Source organism: Chiloscyllium punctatum, chromosome 29 (genome assembly GCF_047496795.1).
Source record: "Chiloscyllium punctatum isolate Juve2018m chromosome 29, sChiPun1.3, whole genome shotgun sequence".
Taxonomy (NCBI): domain Eukaryota; kingdom Metazoa; phylum Chordata; class Chondrichthyes; order Orectolobiformes; family Hemiscylliidae; genus Chiloscyllium; species Chiloscyllium punctatum.
The window spans coordinates 33,994,120-34,018,215 of record NC_092767.1 but is presented as its reverse complement, the minus strand read 5'-3'; the positions used below and the strand labels follow the sequence as shown (position 1 = coordinate 34,018,215).

The 24,096-nt window shown below is 46.0% G+C and overlaps 1 long non-coding RNA gene across 1 annotated transcript; it reads left to right on the top strand.

Moving 5' to 3' along the window:
• The first annotated feature begins 14,515 nt into the window (after positions 1-14,515).
• On the top strand, positions 14,516-22,466 carry LOC140454335 (uncharacterized). The gene is made up of 3 exons (XR_011952673.1): positions 14,516-14,569; positions 14,743-14,854; positions 22,383-22,466. It is a non-coding gene; the product is annotated as an uncharacterized lncRNA (long non-coding RNA).
• The last annotated feature ends 1,630 nt before the right edge of the window (positions 22,467-24,096 follow it).

Here is a 24,096-nt window from a genome sequence, read left to right as displayed (position 1 = left end):
ACTTCCCCTATCCATGCCCCTCATGATTTTATAAATCTCTGCAAGGTCACCCCTCAACCTCTGACACTCCAGGGAAAATAGCCCCAGCCTATTCAGCCTCTTCCTATAGCTCAAAACCTTCAATCCAACAAAATCATTGTAAAGCTTTACTGAACCCTTTCAAGTTTTATAACCTTCATCCTACAGCAGGAATTGAATGCAGGATTTCACTAGTGACCTAACCAATGTCCTTGACAGCCACAACATGATCTCCCAACTCCTATATTCAATGCACTGATTATAAAATCAAGCAACCCCGGCATTGCAAAGTAGAGAGAGTGGGAACCGGCAGTATGAGGGAGAGAGAGAGTGGGAGCAGGCAGTGTGAGGGAGAGAGAGAGTGGGAGCAGGCAGTGTGAGGGAGAGAGAGAGTGGGAGCAGGCAGTGTGAGGGAGAGAGAGAGTGGGAGCGGACATTGTAAGGGAGAGAGAATGGGAGCAGGCAGTGTGAGGGAGGGAGAGTGGGAGCAGGCAGTGTGAGGGAGAGAGAGTGGGAGCGGGCAGTGTGAGGGAGAGAGAGAGTGGGAGCGGACATTGTAAGGGAGAGAGAATGGGAGCAGGCAGTGTGAGGGAGGGAGAGTGGGAGCGGGCAGTGTGAGGGAGAGGGAGAGTGGGAGCGGGCAGTTTGACGGAGAGAGAGAGTGGGAGCGGGCAGTGTGAGGGAGAGGGAGAGTGGGAGCGGGCAGTTTGACGGAGAGAGAGAGTGGGAGCGGGCAGTGTGAGGGGGAGACAGAGTGGGAGCGGGCAGTGTGAGGGAGAGAGAGAGTGGGACCGGGCAGTGTGAGGGAGAGAGAGAGTGGGAGCGGGCAGTGTGAGGGGGAGAGAGTGGGAGTGGGCAGTGTGAGGGAGAGAGAGAGAGTGGGAGTGGGCAGTGTGAGGGAGAGAGAGAGTGGGAGCAGGCAGTGTGAGGGAGAGAGAGAGAGTGGGAGTGGGCAGTGTGAGGGAGAGAGAGAGTGGGAGCTGGCAGTGTGAGGGAGAGAGAGAGAGTGTGGGAGCGGGCAGTGTGAGGGAGGGAGAGAGAGTGGGAGCTGGCATTGTGAGGGAGAGAGAGAGAGTGGGGGGGCAGTGTGAGGGAGAGAGAGAGAGTGTGGGAGCGGGCAGTGTGAGGGAGAGAGAGAGAGTGTGGGAGCGGGCAGTGTGAGGGAGAGAGAGAGAGTGTGGGAGCGGGCAGTGTGAGGGAGAGAGAGAGAGTGTGGGAGCGGGCATTGTGAGGGAGAGAGAGAGAGTGGGGGGGGCAGTGTGAGGGAGAGAGAGAGAGTGTGGGAGCGGGCAGTGTGAGGGAGAGAGAGAGAGTGTGGGAGCGGGCAGTGTGAGGGAGAGAGAGAGTGGGAGCTGGCAGTGTGAGGGAGAGAGAGAGAGTTGGGGGGCAGTGTGAGGGAGAGAGAGAGTGGGAGCGGGCAGTGTGAGGGAGAGAGAGAGTGGGAGCAGGCAGTGTGAGGGAGAGAGAGAATAGGAGCGGACAGTGTGAGGGAGAGAGAGAGTGGGAGCGGGCAGTGTGAAGGAGAGAGAGTGGGAGCCGGCAGCGTGAGGGAGGGAGAGAGTGGGAGCGGGCAATGTTAGGGAGAGAGAGAATGGGAGCGGACAGTGTGAGGGAGAGAGAGTGGGAGCGGGCAGTGTGAAGGAGAGGGAGATGGGAGCGGGCAGTGTGATGGAGAGAGTAGGAGCGGACAGAGTGAGGGAGAGAGAGAGTGGGAGTTGGCAGTGTGTCAGAGAGAGCGTGGGAGCGCACAGTGTGAGGGAGAGAGAATGGGAGCGGACAGTGTGATGGAGAGAGAGTGGGAGCTGGCAGTGTGAGGGAGAGAGAGAGCAAGTTATCCAAGATTGTGCAACAGGCACATTCAGCCCGTCTGCTCCAGGCTGGCCTTATTCCTTTCCCTCTCTCTCCTTGTAGTATGTATTTTCCTTCATTTCTGGAGTTCTGTCGGGAGGCAGCAGTGGTGATGCATTGTGGGAAGTGTGCCAGTGGGCGTGGGTCCTGAGTGCTGTCGGATGGCCATCTGGGATGTGACCATAAGACACAGGACCTAGGAGTGGAAGTAAGGTCATTCGGCCCATCGAGTCATGGATGTGGCTGTGGGCCCGAGACTAACATGGTCAGAGCAAGCCCAAAGTGGCAATGAGGGAGATACATAAATGATGAAAAGAGGTGGACCCAGCACCAATCAACGTGTCACACCGCTGGTCACAGGTCTCACAGGTTTCCATCACCACCCTCTGTCTCCTACCTTCTGTATCCAAATGTGCTAGTATTCTACCTGCATTCCACGTGACCTCATGTTTCTAAACAATTGACCATGCAGAACTTTGTTTTACTCGGAGAAAGGGAGGACTGCAGATGCTGGAGATCAGGGCTGAAAAATGTCTTGCTGGAAAAGCGCAGCAGGTCAGGCAGCATCAAAGGAGCAGGAGAATCGGCATTTCAGGCATAAGCCCTTCTTCAGGAATGAGAACTTTGTTTTATGCCTTACTGAAGTACATATAAATCACGTTCACCACCCTGCCTTCATCAATCCTCTTCATTACATCCTTAAAAATCTCAATTCAGTTTATTTCCCATGATTTCCCACCATGTTGACAAACTCTAATCTGTCCTTGCCTTTCCAAATTTATGTAAATCCCCAGGATCCCTCAGGATCTCCCCTCAACATATTGCCCACCGATGTCAGGCTCACCGATCTGTAGTTCCCTGGCTTCTCCTTCCTACATTTCTTAAACAATGACACCACGTTCACCAACCTCCAGTCTTCTGGCACCTTATCAGTGACTATTGATGATATAAATATCTCAGCAAGGGGCCCAATAATCCCTTCCCGAGCTTCTCACAGAGCTCTCGGGTACACATGGACAGGTCCTGGGGATATGTAAACTTTTATGTGTTTAAAGATGTCCAACACCTCTTCTTCTGTTATATGGGCATTTTGAAGATGTCCTTATTACAGATATTTACTTCCCCAAGTTCTCTAGCTTCCATATCCTTCTTCACAATAAACACTGATGCAAGATGCTCGTTTAGTGTCTCCCACATCTGCTGCAGTTCCACAGGTGGGTTTGTTGATCCACAGGTGGGTTGGTTGATCCACAGGTGGGTTTGTTGATCCACAGGTGGGTTTGTTGATCCACAGGTGGGTTTGTTGATCCTCAGGTGGGTTTGTGGATCCACAGGTGGGTTTGTTGATCCACAGGTGGGTTTGTTGATCCACAGGTGGGTTTGTTGATCCACAGGTGGGTTTGTGGATCCACAGGTGGGTTTGTTGATCCACAGGTGGGTTTGTTGATCCACAGGTGGGTTTGTTAATCCACAGGTGGGTTTGTCGATCCACAGGTGGGTTTGTCGATCCACAGGTGGGCTTGTTGATCCACAGGTGGGTTTGTTGATCCACAGGTGGATTTGTGGATCCACAGGTGGGCTTGTTGATCCACAGGTGGGTTTGTGGATCCACAGGTGGGTTTGTGGATCCACAGGTGGGTTTGTTGATCCACAGGTGGGTTTGTTGATCCACAGGTGGGTTTGTTGATCCACAGGTGGGTTTGTGGATCCACAGGTGGGTTTGTGGATCCACAGGTGGGTTTGTTGATCCACAGGTGGGTTTGTTGATCCACAGGTGGGTTTGTTGATCCACACGTGGGTTTGTTGATCCACAGGTGGGTTTGTTGATCCTCAGGTGGGTTTGTTGATCCACAGGTGGGTTTGTTGATTCACAGGTGAGCTTGATGATCCACAGGTAGGTTTGTTGATCCACAGGTTGGTTTGTTGATCCATAGGTGGGTTTGTTGATCTTTCAGGGGGCCCTATTCTCTCCATAATTACCCGTTTGTATTTAATGTATTTATAAAATCCTTTTGGATTCTCCTTAGCCCTATTTGCCAAAGCTATCTCATGTCCCATTTTTACCTTCCTGATTTCCCTCTTATGTATACTTCTCCTGCCTTTATACTCTTCTTGAGATTCTCCCAATCCCTGCTGTCTATACCTGACATATGCTTCCTTCTTATTCTTGAACAAAACATCATTTTCTCTAGTCATCTATCATTCCCTACACCTACCAGCCTTGCCCTTCACTCGAACATGAACGTACTGTCTCTGGACTCTCATTATCTCATTTTTGAAGGCTTCCAATTTTCCAGCCATCCTTCACCTGTGAATACCCACCTCCAATCAATTTTTGAAAGTTCTTGCCTAATATCATCAAAATTGGTCTTCTTCTAAATTTAGAACTTTAACTTTTAAATCCAGTCTGTCTTTTTCCATCACTATTTTGAATCTAATAGGATTAGGGTAACTGGCCCTGAAGCACTGCCCCACTGATAGCTCAGTCACCTGTCCTGCTTTATTTCCCAAGAGTAGGTCAAGTTTTGCTCCTTCTTTCATAAGTACATCCAAATACTGAATCAGAATATTTGCTTGTGCACACTTCACACATTCCTCTCCATCCAAACCCTGAACACTATGGCAGTCCCAAGTCTCTGCTTTGGAAGAGATTCCAATGATCCAAAAATATGAATCCTTCTCCCCAATACCAGCTCCTCAGCCACACATTCATCTGCTCTACCCTCCTGTTCCTATTCCCACTGGGACACGACACTGGGAGTAATCCAGATATTACTGCTGTAGGAGTGACCGCTTTCTCTGAGGCAAGAAGACTCTGAAGGCCTGGGCAATTCAGCAGGAACAGCAGTTTATTCCATCGGGAATCGATTACAGCCAGGAGAGGAACTCCAGACCATCACACAGGACAATCGAGCTCTCTCTGTCAAACACCCGCACAATACCAATCTTACACTTTCTGACATCAAAGTTATGACAGTCTACAAACTAACTGTTATTGTGCAGTTGATCATATCAAGTCCACAAGTCAACCAACTGGGCGATGATTCCATCAGGTCTGTAAATCAGTTGGCCAGGCAGTTAATTCCATCAGGTCTATAAATCAGTTGGTCAGGTAGTTAATTCCATCAGGTCTGTAAATTAATTACATCCAATTAATAATCCAATTAACTGGGCATTTTGATGACATCAGGTCAGTGTCTATTACAAATCTCCCAGTCAGGGTCAAACACACGGGGCCTGTTCGCTGATGTGGTCACTTGTTTATCTTGTAACCTTTGTCCCTGAATACCCTGTGATCTGCTGAGGTTCTGCCCTGCTCCCCCATATCAGTTAATCATTACCAATGTCTCCGTGGGCTAGCTGGCGTGTCTTCACTGATACAGAGAGTCAATCACCTTCAAACATCTTATTCTATGGTTTTGTGAGATATTGTACTCTATGTTTCTTTATTTTTATATTAAGGCCCTTTATTTACCAACCCACTCACAATCGCTCGGTATTTACTCCTTCCGCATTTCATTCAGTCATTCATCAAACTGTGGTCTCCCCACTCCCCAGCGCACTATCTCACCCGAAACTATGAAAAGATGAGAATACTAATCCCCCTCAGAACCATCTACCGGGACTTGAACAGCTTGCAGGAAACCAAACAAGTTGTCTCCATCAGCACGGACCTGTTAGATACAGATTGAATGGGGTCTCTGTCCCCTTTAAGAAAGTTACTGTCAAATCGCGCCTCCGTGAAATGGAATGAATGAGGGAGGAGACCGACAATAGGGAGTGAAATCTCAAAACCCAGCCGCGGGAATCCGTTTACTCACCCCTCTGCTTTTATTAAGTACATCTATAATTTCTGATTTGGTTAAATCATATAAGCCTGATATTCTTTCTCATACTCTCTACCCTAAAAGGACTCACACCCTCATCCCCCTCCTACAACTACCCTCGGGGAATGACTTTTTAAGTTCCTGCCTAAATTCCTATTTTCTCTCCCCAGAATCTCGTCCTTTTCCCATCCTGTATCATGGGTTCCAATGTGTACAGCAACATCCTGCTGGTCCCTCTCCCCTTTGGGAATATTCTGCACCCTCTCTGAGATAGTTCTGAATTGTCTGGAGTGAGGGGATATTTGAATAACTGCCTGGACCCAGTTTGGAAGCTCTCTGGACAGATTTCAGATCCCATCATTGACTCACTCTTTATTGGAGGGACAGTGAGGTGCAGCAGCACTATATTTGAATTCAGGCCTTTCTGAAGCCGTTTTCAATGTATTTGGTCGGGCAGTGTGTTGGGAAGGTGACCCAGCTGGTTACTGCAGTTGTTGAATTGAGTTGTGAACTCGGCTTATTGAAGTGAAAAATAGTTAAATTGTCTTCAACTGAAAAAGATAGTTTGGTCCGGCTTGATTTTAAAATTGAAAGAAATCAAGACATGTTAACTTTTTATTGTATAAAACATAAAATTGCCCTGCAGTCTATTCCTCACAGACGAATCGAGCAACAATCGAACATAGTCACACTCACAGAATCCCACTTTACAGGCAATGTCCCAGACAACACAGGGCAGGTCCTCTCCCACTGGCAGGACAGAGCCAGCAGAGGGAACAGCTCCGTGGGATACAGTCAAGAGGGCTGTGCTCTGGAAGTGCTCAGCATTGATGCCAGACCCCATGAAGCCTCATGACATCAGGTTAAACATGGACACGGAAACATTCTGTGTGTCTTAAAAAGTATTCAGGTAAATAAGTCCCTGGGTCCTGATGGGATCGATCCCAGAATATTGAGGGAGACAAGAGAACAAATTGCTGCAGTATTGACAGACATCTCTGTATTCTCTCTGGCCACAGGTGAGGTCCCAGAGGACTGGAGACTAGCTGATGTTGTCCCATTGTTTAAGAAGGGTAGCAGGGATAACCCTGGGAATTACAGACCTGTGAGCCTTATGTCAGTGTTAGGGAAATGATTGGAAAACATTCACATGGACAAGATCTATTCGCATTTAGAAGAAAGTGGATTAGTGACAGACAGCATGGTTTTGTGCGGGAGAGGTCGTGCCTTCCTAACTTGACCACGTTTTTTAAGGAGATGATGAAGATGATTGATGAGGGAAAACCAATTGATGTTGTCTCCGTGGACTTCAATAAAACAAGGTCCCTCATGGCAGACTGGTACAAAAGGTGAAGTCACATGGTATCGGGGATGAGCTGGTAAGATGGATTTTCCTATTTAGAACTGACTTAATCATAGGAGACAGAGGGGAGTGGTGGAGGAAGCTTTTCAGAATGGAGGGCTGTGACTAGTGGTGTTCACAGGGATCAGAGCTGGGACCTCTACTGTTCATGGTCTTTATAAATAATTTGGAGGAAAACGTGACGAGTCTAATTGGTACATTTGTGGATGATACAAAGATTTGGACGATACAAAGATTGGTGGAGTTGCGGATAACGAGGAAGATTGTCAGAGGAACGTAGATCAGTTGGGCAGAAAAATGGCAGATAGAGTTTCATCTCAACAAATGTGAGGTGATGTATTTTGAAAGGTCAAATACAGCTGGCAATTATATAGTGAATGGCAGAACCCTTCAGAGCATTAACGTGCAGTGGGATCTGGGTGTACACATCAACAGATCACTAAAGGTGGCAGTGTCACAGTGTCATAGAGTCGTAGAGATATGCAGCATGGAAACAGTCCCTTCCATCCAACTCATCCATGCCATCCCAAAACAGTCTCGTCCCAGCACATGGCCCATATCCCTTCATTCCTGAAGAAGGGCTCATTCCCGAAATGTCGATTCTCCTGCTCCTTGGATACTGCCTGACCTGCTGCATTTTTCCAGCAACACATTTTCAGCTCTGATCTCCAGCATCTGCAGTCCTCACTTTCTCCTCATATCCCTCCAAACCCTTCCTATTCACATACCCATCTTGATGCCTTTTCAATGTTGCAATTGTACTGGCCACCACCACTTACTCTGGCAGCTCATTCCATTGACATAAAACCCTCTGAATAAAAAAGTTGCCCCCTAGGTCTCTTTTATATCTTTCCCTTCTCACCCTAAACCCATGCCCTCTAGTTCTGTACTCCCACACCCCAGGGATAAGACTTTGTTTATTTATCCTATCCATGCCCCTCATGATTTTATAAACCTTCATAAGATCACCCCTCAGCCTTCGATGCTCCAGGGATAGAAGTCCCAGCCTATTCAACCTCTCCCTATAACTCAAATTCTCCAACCCTGGCAACATCCCTTCAAATCTTAACTTAATCCTTTCAAGTTTCACAACATCTTTCCAATAGGAAGGAGACTGGAATTGCACACAATATTCCAGCAGTGTCTTAACCAATGTCCTGTACTGCCACAACATGACCTCCCAACTCCTATACTTAATACTCTGACCAATAAAGGAAAGCATAACAAATGCCTTCTTCACTAACCTATCTCCTTGAGATGACCCTTTCATAGAACTATGAACCTGCACTCCAAGGTCTCTTTGTTCAGCCACACTCCCTAGGACCTTACCATGAATCTGTATGTCCGGCTAAGATTTGTTTTTCCAAAATGCTGCACCTCACATTTATGTAAATTAAACTCCATCTGCCATTCCTCAGGCCATTAGCCTAACTCTTCAAAATCCCATTGGAATCTTCACTGTCCACTACACCTCCAATTTTGGTGTCTTCAGCAAACTTACTAACTATACCTCTTATGCTCACATCCAAATCATTTATATAAATGTTGAAAAGTAGTGGACCCAGCACTGATCCTTGTGGCACTCCACTGGTCACAGGCCTCCAGCCTGAAAAATAACCCTCCACCACCATCCTCTGTCTTCTACCTTTGAGCCAGTTCTGTATCCAAATGGCTAGTTCTCCCTGCATTCCATGAGATCTAACCTTGCTCACCAATCTCCCATGGGGAACCTTGTCGAACACCTTACTGAAGTCATCAATCCTCTGTTACTTCTTCAAAAATGATAAACAAGTTTGTAAGACATGATTTCCCATGCACAAAGCCATATTGACGATCCTTAATCAGTCCTTGCCTTTCCAAATACATGTACATCCTGTCCCTCAGGATTCCCTCCAACACCTTGCCCACCACCGACATCAGGCTCACTGGTCTATAGTTCCCTGGCTTGTCCTTACTACCCTCCTAAAACAGTGGCACCACGTTAGTCAACCTCCAGTCTTCCAGCACCTCACCTGTGACTATCGCTGATACAAATATCTCAGTAAGAGGCCCAGCAATCACTTCCCACAGATTTCTCAGGTATACCTGATCAGGTCCTGGGGATTTATCCACTTTTATGCATTTCAAGACATCCAGTACTTCCTCCTCTGTAATTTTTCAAGATGTCACCATTTATTTCCCTACATTCTATATCTTCCATGTCCTTTTCCAGAGTAAATACTGATGCAAAATACTCGTTTAGTATCTGCCCCATCTCCTGCAGCTCCACACAATGGCCACCTTGCTGATCTTTGAGGGGCCCTATTCTCTCCCCAGTTACCCTTTTGTCCTTTAATGTATTTGTAAAAACCCTTTGGATTCTCCTTAATTCTATTTGCCAAAACTATCTCATGTCCCCTTTTTGCCCTCCTGATTTCTCTCTTACGTATACTCTTCTAAGGATTCACTCGATCTATCCTGTCTATACCTGACATGTGCACTCGATCTATACTGTCAATATCTGACATGTGCTTCCTTTCTTGCTGGTGGATAAGGGAGTAAAAAGGCCTATGGCATGCTTGCCTTCATTGGAATGGGCATTGAGTATAACAGTAGTCCAACGATGTGTGGCTTAGGTGAATTGGCCAAGGTAGATTGCCCATAGCGTTCAGGGATGTGTAAGGTAGGTGCACTATTCAGGGGAAATGCGGAATAATAGGGGTGGGGAAATGGGTCTGCGTGGGAGATCTTCAGAGGGTAGGTGTGGACTTGTTGGGCCAAATGGCCTGCGTCCACACTGTAAGGATTCTATGATTTCTATGATAGGCAAGTTATGCTTCATCTTTGTAGAACTTTAGTTTGGCTGCACTTGGAATATTGTGTCTAGTTTTGATCACCACACTACCAGAAGGACGTTGATACTTTAGACAGGGTACAGAAAAGGTTTGCCAGGATGTTGCCTTAGTATGAGTGGTTTTAGCGATGAAGAAAGTTTGGATAGACTGGATTTGTTTACATTGGAATGTAGAAGTTTATAAGATTGTGAATGGCATTGGATGAAGTGGAAATATGAGGCTTTTTCACAGGTTGGGGGGGGGGCGTCAATTACGAGGGGCACAGGTTCAAACCACAAGGAGGGAAGTTTAAAAGAGATGTGCAAGGCCCTTTTTTCACACAAAGGGTGGTGAGTGCCTGGAATGTACAGCCAGAGGAGGTGGTGGAAGGAGACACATTAGTAGCATTCAAGGGAATACCTGGACAAATACACAAATAGGAAGGGAATAGAGGGATACGGATCCTGGAAATGAAGACGGTTTTAGTATGGAAGGGTAACATGTGTCAGAGCAGGCTTGGAGGGCCGAAGGGCCTGTTCCTGTGTTCTATTGTTCTTTGTTCTTCTCTGTTCAGTGAGCTCTTCCTGCATTTAAAACACTGTAACAGGGATGCTATGAAACAACTCCAGGTCACTGAGATACAGACCCACCTTGGAGGATACAGTCCCAGATGTGGCTTTCCCAGACTAGTGCACTTGGAAGTTTGAATATTGAGTTTTACCTTTAAAAAGACACCTCCGCTGGATACTATTGAGACATAAATATCAGTGCAATCACATTTTCAGAATTCCAGTGGCTTTCCAGTCAGATCACTACTTCGAATCCCTCGATTAGATTCCAGTCTGTAACTCACTCCGGGGTATTTATTATTCTAGATATAAACCTCTTGGAACACACCAAAAAGAAATCACTGGAGAACCGCAGCAGGTCTGGCAGCATGTGTGGAGGGATAGGAGAGTTAATGTTTCTAATCCAGGTTAATTGGAGTTTTGAAACAAGGATCCCTTCCTCCCAGGAACTGAGACTTCTCTGAACTGCTTCCAATGCAAGTGTATCATTTTCATAAAGGAAACCAAAACTGAGGGCAATACTCGATGTGTGGTCTGAACAGTGACCGTGCAGTTGTAACAAGACCTCCCTCCTTTTGTACACTACTCCCTCCCTGAGAGGTAACATTTTCATGTGGGGGGGGTATGTATAGAATGAGCTGCCAGAGAAAGTGGTCCAGGCAGGTACAATTACAACATTTCGAAGACATTGGACAGGGACATGAATAGGAAAGATTTAAAGAGATAAATAAATATTGAACTATTTCCAGAATACTGAAAGTAAATGTGATCTTGAACAACTCTATTACAGTCCTTGTCCAGAATTGCATGTGAGACAATCTATTTTACTGAGTTTGCCAGTGCCAAGGATGTGTTTATGGGATGTTACGCTATTGGAGCAGTTGCTGTTTATGAGATAAATAACCCATTATCCTGCTAAGTTTTCCAACAGTTATTCCAACTCTTCTTTCTTTTGTCTGTAATTTGATTTTGATTTTATTGTCACGTGTACTCAGTACAAAGGTACAGGAATACAGTGAGAAGTGTATAATGTCACCACACAATGCACCATCTTAGGGACAAATACCTCGACACAGAATCTTAAGAAGTAGGTATGAAGAAAGAACAATATTAAAAATTCAACACTTTTTATTTTTAAAGTAAATATACTATAACATAAAACACATGATGTAAGTTTAAAAGTTACACGTTGCAGACATTCTTACTTTTAAGTGGAAAATAAAGGAATAAAGATGCAGGTTCAAACATTACAGTCTTTCTTAAGTGCTTAATCTCAGTTGGACCGCACTTCAAAGAATCACCTTGAGATCAGAGGTCCGTACTAAGGCGACAGCTGGCCAAGAGACTGCACATGCTGGGCTGAGAGATCACCACACTGGACCGAGAGATCACCACACCGGACTGAGAGATCATCAGACTGGGCTGAGAGATCAACAGGCTGAGACAAGAGATCACCACACCGGGCTGGGAGATCACCACACCAGGCTGGGAGATCACCACACCGGGCTGGGAGATCACCACACCGGGCTGAGAGATGACCACACTGGGCTGAGAGATCATCATGCTGAGCCAAGAGATCACCACACCGAACTGAGAGATCACCACACCGGGCTGGGAGATCACCACACCGGGCTGGGAGATCACCACACCGGGCTGGGAGATCACCACACCGGGCTGAGAGATCACCACACCGGGCTGAGAGATCACCACACCGGGCTGGGAGATCACCACACCGGGCTGGGAGATCACCACACCGAACTGAGAGATCACCACACCGGGCTGGGAGATCACCACACCGAACTGAGAGATCACCACACCGGGCTGGGAGATCACCACACCGGGCTGGGAGATCACTACACCGGGCTGAGAGATCACCACACCGGGCTGGGAGATCACCACACCGGGCTGGGAGATCACCACACCGGGCTGAGAGATCACCACACCAGGCTGAGAGATCACCACACCGGGCTGGGAGATCACCACACCAGGCTGGGAGATCACCACACCGAACTGAGAGATCACCACACCGGGCTGGGAGATCACCACACCAGGCTGAGAGATCACCACACCGGGCTGGGAGATCACCACACCAGGCTGAGAGATCACCACACCGGGCTGAGAGATCACCACACCGGGCTGAGAGATCACCACACCGGGCTGGGAGATCACCACACCGGGCTGGGAGATCACCACACCGAACTGAGAGATCACCACACCGGGCTGGGAGATCACCACACCAGGCTGAGAGATCACCACACCGGGCTGAGAGATCACCACACCAGGCTGGGAGATCACCACACCGGGCTGGGAGATCACCACACCGGGCTGGGAGATCACCACACCGAACTGAGAGATCACCACACCGGGCTGGGAGATCACCACACCGGGCTGGGAGATCACCACACCGGGCTGGGAGATCACCACACCGAACTGAGAGATCACCACACCGGGCTGGGAGCTCACCACACCGGGCTGGGAGATCACCACACCGAACTGAGAGATCACCACACCGGGCTGGGAGATCACCACACCGGGCTGGGAGATCACCACACCGAACTGAGAGATCACCACACCGAACTGAGAGATCTCCACACCGAACTGAGAGATCACCACACCAGGCTGAGAGATCACCACACCGGGCTGGGAGTTCACCACACCGGGCTGGGAGTTCACCACACCAGGCTGGGAGATCACCACACCGAACTGAGAGTTCACCACACCAGGCTGGGAGATCACCACACCGGGCTGGGAGATCACCACATCGGGCTGAGAGATCACCACACCGAACTGAGAGTTCACCACACCAGGCTGAGAGATCACCAGACCGGGCTGGGAGATCACTACACCGGGCTGGGAGATCACCACACCAGGCTGAGAGATAACCACACCGGGCTGGGAGATCACCACACCGGGCTGGGAGATCACCACACCAGGCTGAGAGATCACCACACCGAACTGAGAGTTCACCACACCAGGCTGAGAGATCACCACACTGGGCTGGGAGATCACCACACCGAACTGAGAGTTCACCACACCAGGCTGAGAGATCACCACACTGGGCTGGGAGATCACCACACCGGGCTGGGAGATCACCACACCGGGCTGGGAGATCACCACACCGGGCTGAGAGATCACCACACCAGGCTGGGAGTTCACCACACCGGACTGAGAGATCATCACACCGGGCTGGGAGATCACCACACCGGGCTGAGAGATCATCACACCGGGCTGAGAGATCACCACACCGGGCTGGGAGATCACCACACCGGGCTGAGAGTTCACCACACCGGGCTGGGAGTTCACCACACCAGGCTGAGAGATCACCACACCAGGCTAAGACATCGTCACACAGGGCTGAGATATCATCATGCTCAGCTGAGAGATCCCCACGCCGGGCTGAGAGATTATCACGCTGTGTTGAGAGATTGCCACACCAGGCCGAGAGATTACCATGCCAGACCAAGAGATCACCATACCAGGCTAGGAGCTCACCATGCCAGGCTGAGAGATCACCATGCCAGGCTGAGAGATCACCATCCCCCCAGCTGAGAGATCACCATCCCCCCAGCTGAGAGATCACCATAGCCCCAGCTGATAGTTGACCGTGCCGGGCTGAGAGATCATCACGCTGGGCTGAGAGATTATCACGCTGTGTTGAGAGATTGCCACACCAGGCCGAGAGATTACCATGCCAGACCAAGAGATCACCATACCAGGCTAGGAGATCACCATGCCAGGCTGAGAGATCACCATGCCAGGCTGCGAGATCACCATCACCCCAGCTGAGAGATCATCACGCTGGGCTGAGAGATTACCATGGGAGGCTGCGAGATCCCCACACCCGGCTGAGAGATCCCCACACCCGGCCAAGAGATCACCACAACCGGCTGAGAGATCACCACGTCAGGCAGAGAGATCAACACACCTGGCCAAGAGACTGCACATGCTCAGCCATTGAGAGAGCGGCACCTTGGGCTACTGAGAGATTGCTCAGCTGGGCCGAGAGACTGTCAGGCTGGGTTTGTGCACAGTCTGAAGCCAGGAGTCCCATGGCCAGGAAGAAGAAAGAAGAGGGGAGAAAGATCAAAAATGGAAAAGCGAAGAAGGAAAAGAGAAAAATGAAAAGGAAAGGTATGTGTGTGTGGACTGGGCTGCCGGGGAAGGTGGTGGAGGCTGGTACAATTGCAACATTTCAGGGGCATCTGGATGGGTATTTGAGTGGGAGCGGTTTGGAGGGGTGTGGGCTAGGTGCTGGCGAATGGGACTTGATTGATTTTATCTAATACAATTATTCTCTCATTTAGTTTGAAAATCCCCTTTTCAAATGAAGGAATACTCACAGAGCTCCCATCTGCAGCATATGAGACAATGCTGAAGCAAACCAATATTCTGTTCCTCCTTCATTGAGCTTGAATAGTATGTACTACTTTGATAGTCAAGTAATTCTCCTCTTTTGAACAAGGCTGAACTAATCCCACTAATTATCCCTCTAGTCTACAAGGGCACATTGCAATGCTGCAGTTGGGAAGTTGTCACACAGGGGTTGACATTCTTAAGAGACCATAAAGTGCATTAGGCCTGTATTCTATAGGCCAAGAACTCATGGGAAAGCTATGTAAAGATAAATTTTCAGGGAGGTTGTGCAAAAGTTTATCAACTGTAAAGTAGTGATGGTAGGAGCCATTTTGGGAAAGCAAATATGAGCAGGAATTATACTCTTAATGGTAAGGTCCTAGGGAGTGTTGCTGAACAAAGAGACCTTGGAGTGCAGGTTCTTGCACCTTGAACATAGGGTTGCAGGTAGGATATGATAGTGAAGAAGGCGTTCCTTTATTCGTCACAGTATTGAACACAGGAGTTAGTTACAGCTGGACAGGACATTGGTTTGGCCACTTTTGGAATATTGTGTGCAATTCTGCTCTCCTTCCTTTTAAATGGATGTTGTGAGACTTGAAAGGGTTCAGAAAAGATTCACAAGAATGTTGTCAGGGTTGGAGGATTTGAACTGTAGGGAGAGGTTGAACAGGCTGGGGCTGTTTTCCCTGGAGTGTCGGAGGCTGAGGGGTGACTGTATAGAGGTTTATAAAGTCATGAAGAACATGGATAGGATAAATAGACAAATGGGGTGGGGAAGTCCAGAATTAGAGGGCATAGGTTTAGGGTAAGAGGGGAAAGATATAAAAGAGACATAAGGGGCAACTTTTTCACACAGAGGCTGGTGCATGTATGGAATGAGCTGCCAGAGGATGTGGTGGAGGCTGATACAATTGCAACATTTGAAAAGGCATCTGAATGGGTATATGAATAGGAAAGGTTTGGAGGAAGATGGGCCGGGTGCTGGCAGGTGGGGCTAGATTGGGTTGGGATATCTGGATGAGTTGGACCGAAGGGTCTGTTTCTGTGCTGTACATCTCTATGACCCGATGACCCGATGACTCTAAATGGGCGGAGTGGACAAGCTCGATCTCAGGTGTCCTACTCCACCTCCATCTTGGAATTGCCGCTATTTTAAAATCACTATTTTAACTGCAGTGTAAGAATAAAGTGCGCTTTGCTTCAAGCCGATCAATTTGTCCAAATGAATTGCCTCTGGAACACAATGACTTACACTTGCCTTTAGAAAATAAGAAATAACTGTTCTTTCACTAGTTATTCTTACTCCTTTTTACTTAAAGAACCTCTTTGGATGCATCCTAACCTTCTCAGCCAAGGCCATCCCATGCCCCCTTTTTGCTTTCCTGATTTCTTCTTCAGTAAAACCCTGCATCCCCTGTATACATCCAGGGATTCCCTTGGTCCCAGTTGCCGGTACCTCAGCCATACCTCATTCGTTTTCTGGTCAAAGCCTCAATATCTCTTGTCATTCAGGGTTCCCTATTCCTGTCAACCTTGCCTTTCACCTTCATAGGAACATATAGACCTTGAATTCCAGCGAGCTCACTTTTAAAGGCCTCCCACTTGCTGGAGGTCCCTTTACCTGCAAACAAACTACTCAAATCAACCCCTGCAAGCTCCTGTCTAATTCCATCAAAATTCACCTTGCTCCAATTTAGAACTTGAACCTGTGGACAAGTTCCTCTCCATAACTACTTTAAAATTAATAGGACTGGTCCCAAAGTGCTCCCCGACTATCACCTCCATCACCTGTCCTGCCCAATTTCCCATGAGTTGGTCAAGTTTTGTCCCTTCCTGAGTAGGATCCTCTATATACTGCTTGAGGAAACTTTCATGAATGCATTTAAAAATTCATTTGCTCACTTGAACCTATTCCACTCTTTCATAAGTTTATGGCTGATAAGTCTATGTTTTGAGTTCCCATCTTCCCAGTGTAACCTTAGATTCTTGTTATGCAAGGGAATAAATCTACCTGTGACTTAAAAATATCCACTTTCTGGGACAGACAATTCCAAAGTTACACACCCGAAAAAAGAATTCTCTTCATCTCTGTCCAAAAAAGTGTGACCCCTCACTAATTTTATTAACATGGTCCCTAATTCTGAACTCACCCACAAGAAGAAACATCCATTCCATATTCACTGTGTCAACATCATTAAGAGCATCTATACAGTTTGATCAGATCACTCTTAACTCGTCTAAACTCCAGCAGAAACAAACCCAGTCTGAGCACCTATCCCGATTGCACAAGTCACTCATTCAAAATATTCATCGAGTAAACCTTCTCTGAACTGTCTTTAATGCATTTACATCCTCTTTCAATATAAGGGACTGTTGAAATGAATTTACGGTCAGGGTTAAATAGAATTATTATACCGTAGTAATAGAAAACAGCAGGTTTCAATTAATGAACCTTGTACCAAGTGAACCTTATGCATCCTAGAGGTTAGTGTCTGCGGGAGTCTACAAACAGCAGTTAGTGCCATCAAGTCATTCCAGATAGGCCTTGGGGCCAGAAGAGGTTTAGAGGCAGGGAGGTGATGGTCACTGACAAGGGATGGGGCAAAACATTGACAGACTAAATGATCTCTGACTGAGTGAAGTCTAATGAATCTTGGGAAATTCAAAGAATTTGCATTAATGCATCTACAACCGAATTAACAACCTCTTTTAAGACTCTGGGATGAAGACAGAAGGTGATGAGACCTATTATCAGTTTGCTGAGTCCAGCCTCCTTAGTGACTGTAATTACATTGTGTTCATCCCTCCCTCCTACTTCCTGACTTACAGTTGGGTTGACACTGAGGAGCACATGCAGTATTCTCTAGGGAGATACTTGCTCATTCATGGGTGAATGTGATTGGTTGAAGTGTTTCAATCATGCATCTTCTTTCCATGTCTGCTCAGTTTCACTGGATGTTGAGATTTGGAGGGATAGAGTGGGGGTGGGAGAGAAAGTCTGAGGGTGAGAGAGAGATTGTGACCTGGAGAAGAGAGAGATTGATGTCCAGTCTGATGGTGGTTGGGGCTGGTGGAGGTGGTGCGGAGAATGGTGGTGATGTTCAGATTCAGAGAGGAGGGGAGAGGGTGAGGGAGATTGGGATGATGATCCAGACAATCTGGAACTGTGCATGTGCTCAGTTCTGAGTCAGCATGCAGACAGAGTTGGCCTGAAGTTTAAATGTCAGCAAAACAGTGTCTTACCACTATTACTGAAATGCTTTTTGTATCTTCTATAGTGAAGATAGAAGCAAAGTACTTATTCATTTAATTCGCCATTTCCTTAACATCTATGGATGAAGGGTTTATGCCTGAAACATCGATTCTCCTGCTCCTTGGGTGCTGTCTGACCTGATGTGCTTTTCCAGCTTTGCGCTTTTTATCCCCTATCATCTCCCAATAACTCAATATTCTCACTCCCCAGAGGAGTGACACTCACATTGCGTACATATTTTGTTTTTAAATACCCATGGAAACTCTTGCTTTGTTGTTTTTAAGATTTTGAGTTGGGTTCTGAGATTCCAATTTCCTCCTTCAAATTAACTTTTTTCTGTGCCATGATTTATTTTTTAATCAATCATCTGACCTGCCACCCATCCTCAAGTTGTACGGTTTCTTCAACTTTTCAGTCAACCACAGATAGCGAGTCCTCCCTTTAAAGTCTCTTGTTTCAGTCCAAATATACTTCTGAATATTCTGAGGTATCCTCTTAAATCTCTGCCATCACTGTCTCTCCTGATCTCTCTCCGAGCCAGTTGTGCCATTCACTTCAGCTGGCTTAGTTTACATGCCCGCAGAGTGGACCTTGTTTAAGTTTGAAACACTTACCTCAGAGTCAATCTTCTTCCATTCAAATTGGATGTAAAATTGAATCATATTGTGATGGCTGCTGCGTAGGAGAGCCTTTACACTGAGATTGTTTCATAAATCCTGTCACATTACACAGTATTAATAAGATGATAATAACATAACCTTCTGTCTGGTTGCTTCAGAACACGCAGCTCTAAGATACTTTCTCGAAGGTCATCAATAACCTCTCATCCACATTACTGCTGCCAACCTGATTTACACAGTCTTTGTGTAGATTCAAGTCAGCAGTGATGATTGCCATCTCACTATCACAAGTAGCCAATATCTCTTCATGTCTAACATCAGGGGGCCTATCGATCAGCCCCTTGAGTGGCTGCTATCCCTTAACTGTCCTCACGCTGTAGTTATTTACATCAATGTGTGCTATGGATTTGTTTCAGTTGACACAAAAGCTGTCCACATTCAGATATAGAGCTATTATTTTGATTTGTTTAAATACAAACATATTGGATAGGCTCATATGAACAGAAACCATTTATATTTGTATCATGGGAAAACGGTCTGTCTTTATGTTGCCCATCAAAAGAAGCCAAAGCCTTGTTAACAGGGCAAATGAGAGGGATTTAACTTGCATGCCCATTTCCAAAACACAAACTTTCATGTCTGGAAACTGAGCTGTCTGAGTTGATGTTACTCAGCAAATGAAGATTAAAATATCTGCTCCAAAATGGGGGTGGCAGAGCTGCTTATTGAAGCCAGTGGAGAGAAAGTAGAGTTAACATTTCAAGTCCAATTCTGCAAAAGGGTCAAAATGTTAACTCCACGGGTCTAGCAGCATCGGTAGAGAGATTGCAGAGAGAAATATCCAGCAATTTCTATTTGTGTTTCAGATTTCCAACATTCACCGTTCTTTCTTTTATATTATTGAAAATAGTGACTGTCCATTTGATTATCTCCTGTTTACAATATCTAATTTATCCAGACTGCGTCTTAATCCAAACTTTTGCACCAAATGCCAATGAGCATTCAATGGACATTCAATACTGTCTCACATGGCTCCTGACTTACTGTCTGTCTGGCCTGTTGCATTAGCCCTTGAGTAAGTCAGTTACGCAGCACAGGGACAAAGAGAGTCAGTATTTCACAAGTTTACAGGTGGACAACAGACTTATTAACTGTTCATCTCTGTCTCGTAGTAATTGGCTATTTGAACATTTTATATTGGACAAATGCTGAGCATTCAGGTCCTTGAAATTAAATAAAATGGAAGGAACTGCAGGTACTGTAAATCAGAAACAAAAACAGAAATTGTTGGAAAAGCTCAGCAGGTCTGGCAGCATCTGTGCAGAGAAATCAGAGTTAACGTTTTGAATCCAGTGACCAGAAACCAAACTTTGGTCTCAAGAATTCTGGTTGGAAATCCATCGAATGTGACAATTCTGTCCCCGACCCAGAGTTCCGATCTCTGAAACTCTCCAGAGCAACTTGATGGAATGTGACTGTGACAGATTCATCGCACATAATCATGGAATTCTGTCGCTCAGCTGGTACAGAGCTGCAATCTTCACAGAAGATTTTTGTCAAATCTATGTGTTTCCTGAGTCACATCCTTCCTTCACATTTCAGAGGATGGCTTTGATAAATAAATGAAGATTGGATAATGCAGATTGCTGAGCTGGTACAAGGATGGGCTGGTCATTCTGCCTTGAGTGTATCCGGATCGTTGGGAAAAGGGGCAGTATAATCAGGCCTGACTCTACTGTGTCAATGCATTTCAATGGGGGTAATTGTGCCTGTTTGGGGGCAAAAGCTGGATGGTTGAGGTTGAATTGCAGAATCCAGTTGGTGGGAGTAATTGGAATGTGTGGGTGGTGGTGTTTTCTGGTCAGTTCTGGGTTGGAGGATGGTTCTAACAGTCAAGGTGTTTGACAGGTCAGATAAGAGGAGGGTAAGGGGTGGGGCTGAAATCGGATGATCCATGATGTATGTTTGTAATTTCAGCTGACAGGGTTCGGAGGGTCTGGAGGTTTGTGGGGCTGGATCTGGAGGTTAGCTTACTCACTTGGTCACTGAGTATTCAGAAGGTAATGTGTGGGTTTGGATAGTAATCACATGGGCAAAGGAACAGACTGATAGATGGGAATGTTTAAATAAACCAAGGTAAGATATCACAGGCTGGGGAGCTGGTACACAGGGAGCTGGGAGTTAAGCCTTGGGTGTCCTTGATGGTCAGGGAGAAGGTCGACAGAATGTCATGGGAATTTGAAACGTGCAAGTCATATCATCAGGATTTCCATATGTATCTTACTTACATATGTAATCTTTAGTGATCCAGGGACCATGATAGCTCCAAAATATCCCATATCACTTCCATCTGTGTTTCAAATGTCAGCACAGAGAAAATATTCACTGTCCTGTGTCCTCAGCAAGATTTTATTGCTCACTGTACAAAGTATTTATTGTTGAAATAAAACCAATTCTAGAAGCAGGTGCATTGTTCATTGCAGTTTATTATGTTCAGAGAGAAGGGCAGACTAACCTCAATAATGAAACATTCTTGCAATCAATTTATTTTGTTTGTTTGCCTTGTTCTGAGCCAATGGAAATGTATTCTTTTCAATTGTAGCTTGATTTGGCTTGGTAGCTGGGCTTTAATTGCAAAACCCTCATATTCATTCCCCAAATTTACACAGGCTTTAACTGCTTAAACTGTAGCCATTTGAATAGGATCTGGCCCTTGTACAAAACTTGAACATGAACATCAGTCCTGAGCTTCCAGAACAGAACTAGGGGGAGGTTCTGTCATTCAGAGGAGACCTTAAATTGTCATGAAAACTGAACATTGAACTCAAAACGTTAACTCTGTCTGTCGGTCTGTCTCTCTTTCCACAGATGCTGCAAACTTGCTGCATTCCCTCAGCACTTACTCTTTTTCCTTGTTTTAAATTGTCTCCCACCTGCATTCTCAAATGTCTTTATTGTTTAATGTATCAGCCATGGATTACTTGTGAACAGTGTGCCCTAAGACACAGATATGAACGGCTTTATCTTCAGATCTGACTAAAGGCAAAAACTGTGGATGTTGGAAATCAAAACGAACATCGAAAATGCTGGAGAAACTCAGCAGGTCTGACAGCATTCGTGGAAAGAGAAACAGAGTTCTGAGGAACAGTCACACGAGACTCAGTGTTAACTGTGTTTCTCTTGCCTCAGATGTTACCAGAGCCTCTGAATTTCTCAGGCATGTTTTGAATTTGGTTCTTTCAGATCTCCAGTTCCATCTGCAGTTCTTTATTTTCCTTTCTATTTGCAATATATTATAAAATATTTCAAAATACAAAATAAAGCCCCATTTCCTATTCAAAAACTGCAGTCATTCCAAAAACAAAAAAGACTCAGCGGGTCTGGCAGCATCTGTGGAGAGAAATCAGGAGTTAATGTTTTGGATCCAGTGATCCTTGCTCAGAACAAAATCTGTCAATGATTTTTCTTACAAACGAGCACAATATAATAAATAACCATTAATATTCCAGGGGGCACATTCCCCCTTTAAGTCAAGGTTCCAGAAAGACATACCTAGATAATTATTAAGTGTTTTCAAATAATTAGGACAAAACATTAGCTCAAAATCCCATACATTTTACACACACATATATTTTACACTGGGTCTTTTGTAGCATCTCCCAGTTGAGGCGACCTGCAAATGCATCCAAGCTGTCACTGATGCCTCTTTCTCCAGATTAGACTTGTTTATATCATTCACCCATAACAAGGAGAGCCAAGCAACCTGGGCAGTGGGATTCTCTGCCATCACTACCTTCCCCCAGCTGTAGGGTGCCATAGCCTGTACCCATGTTGCTTTCAGACTGCCCTGTCACCAACCTGCAGAGCTGGAGAGTGGAAAGGTTTTGTCACTTCAACAATGTTTAACTTATATGGAACCATCGATGCCAGAGTTTGGAGGATTGCTTCAGACCGTCTTGGAGCTGCCGTGATGTTGATGTAGAAGACAAGTCCCGAGATCCTGCCTCCTTCCAAAGACCTTGGGCCACAGAAGAAGAGCTGCAGGGAATTAAATGAAAAATTCTCTAAATTTGCTTCATAACATGTTTCTTTTCTTGTTATTCTTTCCTGGGATGTGGCTTTTTTGGTAAGGCTGCCATTTGTTTTCCATCCATTATTACCTTTGAACTGAGTGTCTTACTTGACTATTTCAGATGTCAGTTAAGAGCCAACATAATTGCCATGGATCTGGAGTTTCACTAATAAACCTGTAATCTGAGAATCAACATGGTTATATGGTCGTCATAGGCTAGTTTTTAAATCCAGATTTTATTGAATTCATATTTCACCATCAGCTGTGGTAGTATTCGACACCATGATTTCCAGAACAGTGGGTTAGTGCTCAGGATGACCACATGACAATAATGCCATAAGAAACAGGAGCAGGAGTAGGCCCTTAAGCTCTTGATCCTGCTCCACCATTCAATAGGATCGTGACTGATCCAACATTCCTCACTTTCACCTTCCTGTGCTTTCCCTGGAAGCCTTGATTCCCTGACTGATCAAGAATCTATCCATCTCAGCCTTAAATATACACAAGGACTCTGCCCCCACAGGGGGCACTGTGACAAGGACTTCCAAAGACACAAAGAGAAGAAATTCTTCCTCGTTTCAGTCTTAAACTGGCACCCCTTGATTCTGAGACCATGCTTTCTGGTCCTAGACTCCCCCATGACAAGAAACCTCCTCTCAGCATTTTCCCTGTAAAACCCCTCAAGAATTCCATATTTTTCAGTTAGTTCATTCTTCGAAGTTCCAGTGAGTAGAGTCCCAACCTGTTTAGCATTTGCTATTTAGACAATCCTTGCTCTCTGGGGATTAGCCTAGTAGACCTTCTCTCAACTGCCTCCAATGAAATTTCCCCAAACAAAGTGACCAAAACTGCCCACATTACTCGAGACTGATAGAAGTTTATAAAAGAATGATGGGTATGGATAGAGTTAATGCTTGTTGTCTTTTCCCAAGGGTGGGCATTTCAAGACGAGGGGGCACATTTTTAAAGTGAGAGGAAAGACATTTTATGCTTTGGGTGGTTCATATGTGGAATGAACTTCCTGAGAAAAGGGAGGATGTGGGTACAATTATTAGGTTTAAAAGACATTTGGATAAGTACATGAGTGGGAAATGGTTGGAGGGCTATGGGCCAGGAGCGGGCAGGTGGAACGTGTTTAGTTTGGGATAATGTTCGGCAAGGCTTTGTTGGACCGGACGGTTGTATGTTGTATGGCTCTATGTGGTCTCACCTGTACCTTTGTCAGTTGTAGTAAGTCTTCCCTCCTCTTACACTCCAATGTCCTTGAAATAAGGGTCTCTGAATGTTATCAAGATGCTAGTGCGTCCCTGAGGCAATGGCAAAATGAAGATACAACACTGCCCATGCTTCCACCAGG